General features: G+C 39.8%; 1 long non-coding RNA gene across 1 annotated transcript; it reads left to right on the top strand.

Moving 5' to 3' along the window:
- Positions 1-1,649: 1,649 nt before the first annotated feature.
- Positions 1,650-8,115, top strand: LOC140120416 (uncharacterized). Its single transcript, XR_011853775.1, has 3 exons — positions 1,650-1,744; positions 7,383-7,482; positions 7,593-8,115. It is a non-coding gene; the product is annotated as an uncharacterized lncRNA (long non-coding RNA).
- Positions 8,116-8,673: the final 558 nt, after the last annotated feature.

Genomic DNA, 8,673 nt, shown 5'->3' with positions numbered 1-8,673 from the left:
ATAGATATGAGATAGATATGAGATAGATATGGGATAGATGATAGATAGATAGATAGATAGATATGAGATAGATAGACAGATAGATAGATAGATAGATAGTTATGAGATAGATAGACAGATAGATAGATAGATAGATAGTTATGAAATAGATAGATAGATAGATAGATAGATAGATAGATATGAGATTATGGGATAGATAGATAGTTATGAGATTAGATAGATATGAGATAGATAGATAGATAGATAGATAGATAGATAGATAGATATGAGAGAGATAGATAGATAGATGATAGATAGATAGATAGATAGATAGATAGATAGATAGATATGAGATAGATAGATAAATTATAGATAGATAGATAGATAGATAGATAGATATGAGATAGATATGGGATAGATATGGGATAGATGATAGATAGATAAATAGATAGATAGATAGATAGATAGATAGATAGATAGATAGATAAATAGATAGATAGATAGATATGAGATAGATAGATAGATAGATAGATAGATAAATAGATATGAGATAGATGATAGATAAATGATAGATAGATAGATAGATAGATAGATAGATAGATAGATAGATAGATAGATAGATATGAGATAGATAATAGATAGATATTTCTAAATTGGAGTGCTGCCGTCTTTCTATTTTTTGGATATCTCTGGACGGTGAGAGTGTAGGATAGCACCCATTACAATTTTTTCTAAGGACTGTGCTGCTAATTTCTCTATTTTTATAATAGATAGATAGATAGGTAGATACATAGATAGATATTAGATAGATAGATAGATAGATAGATATTAGATAGATAGATAGATATGAGATAGATAGATAGATAGATAGATAGATACATAGATAGATATTAGATAGATAGATAGATAGATAGATATTAGATAGATAGAGAGATAGATAGATATGAGATAAATAGATAGATAGATAGATAGATGGATAATAGATAGATAGATAGATAATAGATAGATTGATAGATAGATAATAGATAGATAGATTGATAGATAGATAATAGATAGATTGATAGATAGATAGATAGATAGATAGATATGAGATATATGATAAATATGATATAGACAGATAATATATAAATAGACAGGTAATGGGTAGATAAATAGAAACATTTTTTTTCATTTTACAAGCGATAGATATGAGATAGATAGAAGATAAATAGATCAATAGATTAAGGGGGCAGTGCTGGGTGTGCAGTGAACAAAGCAATAGAAGCAACATGGGGAGAGAAAAAGAGCTGGACCGCACATCCACACATTACACAATGATCTACTGCCGCTAGGCTACATTATATAACTAATTCCAGGTACTTAGTTACATTTTGATCAAAATGTATAAGCCCACCAACCACTTCATGATGACCTTGTTTTAATGGGTCCCTACGCTATTGCTAAAGCAATAGAAGCAACTCAAAGGACTGACTTCTCCAATCTCCTCCCTGGCTGAAGAAGAGTTATTACTGAGGAAAGGCCTGTCCCTCTCTTTCCCAGAAGCATAATACCCTGGTCAAAGGCTGGAGCCCAGCATCTATGGCCGAGTATCCCTGCTAAGCTTCTTATTTTGGTTGCTCAAGTAGACTGTCAATCATTTCCACCAAGCTCTGTTCCCCAACTGCTTTCAATCTGCGGTTTCAGGACCTTCAGAGGACCAAGCTTTGTTCCCTAACTGCAAGACACTAAGGACTAGGACTATCCTCCTTATATACTTTCCACCAAGGTAGGAGTGGTTACATTTTAACACAAAAACCATGGTAAAGCAATCTTCCATAGACTTACATTGAGTCCCTATAATATTCTATAGCAGCAAGATTCTAAGGTGTAAACAACTTTCCAGACAGCACCTGTCATTCTAAAGGTGAAGCTGTCTGCTTGTCTGGTAAACAAGTCTGTTTTTCTTCTGCAAAACAATCTCTGCTATATCTGGAAATTACTGGCTTCTCTTTCTGCCGCAATGTGTTTAGGGGGAAATAATCGCGAGTACTTGCAATAAGCAATTATTTCACGGCATCTACACCACTGGCGTGGCACAGTAGCCCTGATAAATACCCCCAATATAGTCCAAATTAGATACATTTTCAAGACTTAAGTTTATGACTTGAAAATGAATTTTTCTCCATTTCATGTGAATACAAGAACCATGTAGAACATAGAGATATCCGGGTAGCAAGAAACATAAAAAGTCAGGAAACATAAAAGCAACAATACAGAAAACAGATTAAAAGGGCAAATATTTGCTCCCAAACCATTGGTTTTATTATTATTTTGTAGAATTTAGACAAGAATAAAATGTCACAACCCTTTTTTTTTTTTAACCCCGGTGACATTTCAGTGACCTTTAAATATTTGACCTTTGCGTATCCTACTAGTAAAAACACATGCTGAGCTGTCCTGCTGCTGCTAATCCCACCCAATCGTAGGGTTTGACTCATTTAGAGGGGATTAAAACATCTCTCCAAATAAAGATCCAATGATACATGCAAGTGGGAATTTATTAATGACATTGGGGCGGATGCATCACATTTTAGGCGCAGTTATATTGTTATTGCGTCTGGTATAGTCTCTATTTTGCGCGTGAATTATCAACGGTATTTGGCAGCTATGATGAATTCATTCCTTTGTCTGCGGTGATTTTGTACTATATTTTAGGCACAAAATTGTTGCCATTCCTGGTTCCGCACCACTTTTAGACTCAAGTGTTTGGCGCCAAATAAGTCCCCTTTAGGTTCTGTCATACATCTGGATAGAAAACATAAATGCTAAAATCATGAGTGAAAGGGGCAAATTTATAAGGACTCGTGCACCAGAATTTTTGACTACAAGTCATGAAATAGGTACACAGCCAGTAATTGCGCCTATTTCGCCCTAACGCCACCTCCATGGCAAGTGGGGATGGAGAGATGTAAAGAGGATGCCACCGCACTGCTTATAGTTTGTACCTGAATGGGTCAGACATGGTTTAGAAGTGCCCACCAGCGCAACATATTGCAGCTGCCCACTGGGGTTTATCGTAAGGTCGGGGCCAGTGGCGGATTAAGACCACCATGGGCTCTGGGTTGTATGAATATTATGACCCCTACAAGTCTGGAATCACTTCCTACATCTGGTACTAGAATCAACTTCTTGGGGAATGGAGGATGTGTCCCTTCTGCTGCTTTCAATCTGCGGTTTCAGGACCTTCAGAGGACCTTCAAAGGTCCCGAAATTACTCTGGTGTACATGAGTAATGAGAACATGAACAGATATATGAAGATGAGTAAAGGGTAAAGGTCTTTCTCAGTGCAAAATATGGAGTGTGGTTTGGGAGGTCATGGGCCCCCTAGAAGGCCTGGGCCCCGGGCTACTGTCCAATCCACCTATATTATAATCTACTACTGGCCAGGGTCTCTGGTGGGTGACAGGGGCACCATCATGGTGGGACATCTCTATGATCATATGTTCTATCTCGAGAACTGATTGTCTTGGCTTGAAAAAGTCACAGTTTTCCATATTTTGCATCATAGGAATCCTAACTACTCATCTATAGCTTTAGGCAAAGATAATTACAGAACCTGGTGAATCCTCAACTCTGCACTGTGAAACTTTTATCCTGATGTGATGCTGTGACAAAGCTGGTAATAGGAAAATAGACAATAGTCAGCAGTTCATTAATGTAGTTGTGCCCTCTAGTGGTGAGGAATTATTAGAAATGACTCTTCGATGCACTATGGCAGTGATGGCGAACCTTTTAGAGACCGAGTGCCCAAACTACAACCTAAAGCCACATATTTTTCACAAAGTGCCAAATGCCAATTTAAAGTAACTTATTGCTCCCTGCTGTGTCACAGATTCGAACGTATTGGAGCCCTGATTACACCAATACAGTATGATGGAGAAATTCGGATTATTATTGTAGCTTCCCTGTAAGGTCCCCTTAACAGGATGAATCGCAGGCCCTGAGAAGGGGCTTCAATGATAATCCAGCTCTACCCAAACCTCCTTGCTCCTCCCTTACTCTTCAAGTCACTTTAAAATAGTGCTGAACATGGCACGTTCTGGGCTGCCTGTGACTGCAGGAGGAGGAGTCCTGAAGGGTGACCTTTGTGCTGGTTAATGGCCTGGGTGCCCACAGAGAGGGCTCCGAGTGCCACCTCTGGCACCCGTGCCATAGGTTCGCCACCACTGCACTATGGCAACACTCCTGGCATCCTTATACCACTCACTGAGCTTATTGTGACATATTCCTTGACGCAACCCGGATCACTAAAAGGAATGGCAAGTTGGTGATAAGATTCTGTGGGATGACATGATTTATGAGAAAATTGAGGTTACTGATCAAAGACACTAGACCGTCTACTACTACATAAATATAAATACAACGTACAGTATTCAATGCATAATATGGTTTAAAATTGCTGAGTAATAGTAATACAGATCATGGCAAAAGTTCTACATCCACAGGGATTTTTTTAAGCCTTAAAGGGCCTCTACTACCAGGATGAAGGATTGTAAAACAAGCACACTGACATACTGGTGTGTGCCCGCTGTGACAGGATCTTCTCTTCTTTTAGCTTCTTATGCCCTTTTTTATACCAAAAGAGGCTTTAATGCAAATGATCCTGAGGGGCTCTGTGCTTCATAGATGTTAATTGAGCCTGGAGTCCCTCATTTGTATAATTTTTAAAGCTTTTTTTGGACAAACAGGGAAATAAGGAGCTGAAAGGAGAGAAACGGGGCACACACCATTATGTCACTATTCTTCATTTACAAACCTTCATCCTGGTAGTAAAAGGAACCTGTCACCAGGAGTGCCATTCTTAGCTGGTGACAGAATCCAATAGCCTGCAGATTTTATAAATGCTTTTGTCAGCATCCTGAATCATTTCAGTACTTCACAAAACTTTATTTCATATTACCTGGCTCCCTGCCAGCAGTGTGTGGCGAGTGCTCGGAGCAGGGGGGAGATGGAAAGCTGCCTGTGTCTCAAAAAGCTCCAGTATTTTTTTTTCTTAATCAGGACATGAGATCAAAGCCACAAGTACAGTCAGTTAAAAATATGATGACCAACATGTTTCGGCTTGACATAGAACAAGCCTTAATCATGGTCTGTGTCAGTCTCCTCTACATCACACTCATGCAGCTCCCTCTCACCCCTTCCCACTTTTTGTCATGTGCATAGAACAGAAAGGATCTACAGGAAGAATGTACAAGGAGACTGAGACACAGGCACACAGGCTGTAGCTGCCCTTCCCCCTGTACTCACCACATGCTGCTGGTAGGGAGCCAGGTAGTGTGAAATAAAGTTTTATAAAGTATCAAAATGATTCAAAATTTTAAAAATCAACATAGCGCAAACTATTGGAACCTGTCACCAGCTAAAAATGACATTCCTGGTAACAGGTTCACTTTAAAAAGGTGGACTATCTACTAACAGTAACGACCCAATGTGAAATGTTTTGAAACCTTACAAAACCCCGAGGAGAGAAGTTGATTATACAGTCAATATGATTACAAAGGAATCTGAGACCCCATCAAGTGGATTTGGCATTTTAGGGTCTTTTCCACTAAACCCCTTTGTGTGACCGATACTGCAAACCGCTGCACTACTGATGCTCCATTGAGTCTAGTTTCTCTGGATAAACTGCAGGGTGAGGATTAGACTGAGAAGAGGAAGAGGATCGTGCTGCATTACCTGAAGGGACGGAGTTTAGCATTGGGGAACCCCATGTTATAATTTTGTAAGGGAGGAACTAGACCGTGCAGAACAGTGTCGGACTGGCCCACCAGAGTACCAGAGGATCCTCCGGTGGGCCCTTGCTCAACCCAATACTGATCCCTAGAGGTCCATCAGAATTTGGAGGTTGCTAGAGTATATTTCCTGGGGGATAATGAAGAGTATCCAGGAAAGTGGCCCAGGAAAATTAATCCATGTCTGTTTCCCCTAATGGCTTTTATTTTAGCAACCAATACAGTGAACTTTCATCGCATCACTAAGTGAGGGCCCCCAGGTCATTGAGATGCATAATAGGGAAATCCGTCCTAACCCATATGGGCCAGATGTTTATGTTATTATTAGATAAAAAGCGTTTTGAGCCTTTAAAAGTTTTATAACTTTTTGGAAATTTTTAATATATTTTCTAGAAGTTTTTTACCAATGTTTTAGTGTCACAACCTTCCATACATTGATGAGCAGTAGAGTGAACGCGCCAATTGCCTTGTGTTGCCTTCATTTATTTCCTTAAGTGCTCTAACAACTGACGTCTATAAATTGTTCCTTATCTGCAGTGGAAGTTTTCAGGCTGTGAGTCCATGTTTAAAAGCAATAGTGAAATATATCCCCCCCCCCACCCATCGCTCTAATGGAGAGAACGTACCTGGGGCCAGACCAGGAATGTCAGATCACACAGGGCCACTGATTGTTACTGGAAAGAATATCCAGGGCTTTCCACTGGCGCATGGGGCTCAGGTAGGGGCGTAACAATCTGATATCCTCTGCTGCGGGACACGGTGGAGTGAAGAGAGTGAATTTAATACGTTAAATGTCCCAGAAATTGCTTTTGTTCTCTAAACACTTTTTTGAAAGACGTTATCAAAAAATCTCCCAAGAAAATTGGAAAGGAAAACTCATTCTACAGCACTTTAGAAAGATCTCTGGTAATTTCTCCTTTCATATGTTTTGTTATAGTTTTTTTTTTAAGTTTGCTTAGTGCTTTTGCAATTTGTTATCACTGTTATTAAAATATAACTTAAAAAAAAAAAATATATATATATATATATATATATATGTAAACCTAACTCTAGCAAAGATACTAAGAATCCTTATTTTCCTGCCCACATGCAAGGATTGACAGTGATAGTCCAAATGATCCCGCCCACGCACAGTGATTGGCAGTCAGAATCCTGATTAAACCCCCCACACACAGTGATTGACAGTGAGAGTCCTGATTACTCCGCCCACACACAGTGGTTGGCAGTGAGAGTCCTGATTACTCCTTCCACACACAGTGATTGACAGTGAGAGTCCTGATTACTCCGCCCACACACAGTGATTTACAGTAAGAGTCCTAATTACTCCGCCCACACACTGATTGACAGTGAGAGTCCTAATTACTCCGCCCACACACTGATTGACAGTGAGAGTCCTAATTACTCCGCCCACAAACAGTGATTTACAGTAAGAGTCCTAATTACTCCGCCCACACACAGTGACTGACAGTGACTCCTGATTATCCCACACACAGTAATGAGATCTCTCCCTATATTAGTGTATGCACATCTAAAGCTATTAATTCTTGTATGTGCTGGGTAAGCAGGACTCTAATTGGGACTTCTATGAGTCCTACCAGGCTTGACTCTACTTTTTGCCCATTCTTCTACAGATCCTATAAACTCACACATCACAGACCTCTGCTTCTCTCCCTCTATCATATCCTGCTCTCGGACAAGGCAGCAGAAATTATATAGCAGGACACCAATAAGGTATAGGTTTTTTAGGTCTACTTTTCGACTATATGAGACAAGACATCCACATCTGATATAACTATCATCTCCAGAACAGAAGTCGGAGCGCCTCTCTCTGTTTCCCATAGACTTTTACTAACTGAAATCACATCAAACAAGGAAGTTGCAGTCATCATCCTGCGGCCCACGACATCTTTCCCGAGGAGCCGGTCCACATCTGAAGATCCCACCATCCGCTCAGCAGCTCATTAATTCTTCTCTCCTTACTGAGATCCTGACAAGGAGGAAGCTTTCAAAGTGATCGACCCGATACAGCGCCCGTGTTACATGTCAATAGACAACATCTGTTTCCAGCTTTCACACGATAAAATTGACAGTTTTCTTTTTACGTGTAAAATTCCTTTTATTTCTTCGACTTCCTTCTCCGGCGAACATTCTTATCTCTCTAGGCTAACATTCCCTTTTATTTGGAATTTGATCAATAAAAGTTTCATCTACAACAATCCCGTGAGATGGGAACGATCCATACATTGAAAATGCAACAAAGATCTAAAAGAAGAGTCAAGAAAATAATAAAATAAAGTTGTAGCAGCAAGTTAAAGGCCCTGCTCTTAGCAGAAGTCTATAGAGATCATATAACTAAACATATATAAAGGCTATTAATAAATGTATGAAGGCTATCTTTCATTACAATGGTTTATGCTATTGGAGGGGTAACTACAATTTTTTAATTTTTTTTATTGTCTACAATAACAATTGCAATAGTGGGGGTCTAACTACTGGAACCCCCATTGATCATAAGGATGAGGCTCCTGTTTTCAGTAATGCGGTGTACGCTCCTCCCCTTTTTCTGTGTATAAGGGGGAGCGAGTCTCCTCCTCCCCCTCTCTGGACAGCGGCACTCACAAGCAGAAGTCCCTCCCACCCTAATTTATTTATTTGTTTTACTGTTTTGGATATTCTGTGTTTTTATAGTTCTGAAGTTACAGCTGACGGAAAAAATGGAGATCTGAGATTGCTGCCTAGCTCGTCTGACCAACTTGCCATCTGGGAGTCCAGATGGGCATAGCGCAGGCCCAAGCTGATTTCCCCCTCGGATGGATAGTTCACTTACAAGTGCCTACCGTTTTTGATAATTATGTTTTGGATAATTGTTAAAATAATATTTGTTAATAAATGCTTTGGCCGGTTTTTCCACCACCCAGGTCC

Source organism: Engystomops pustulosus, chromosome 3 (genome assembly GCF_040894005.1).
Source record: "Engystomops pustulosus chromosome 3, aEngPut4.maternal, whole genome shotgun sequence".
Classification (NCBI taxonomy): Eukaryota; Metazoa; Chordata; class Amphibia; order Anura; family Leptodactylidae; genus Engystomops; species Engystomops pustulosus.
This window is presented reverse-complemented; position numbering and strand designations above follow the sequence as displayed.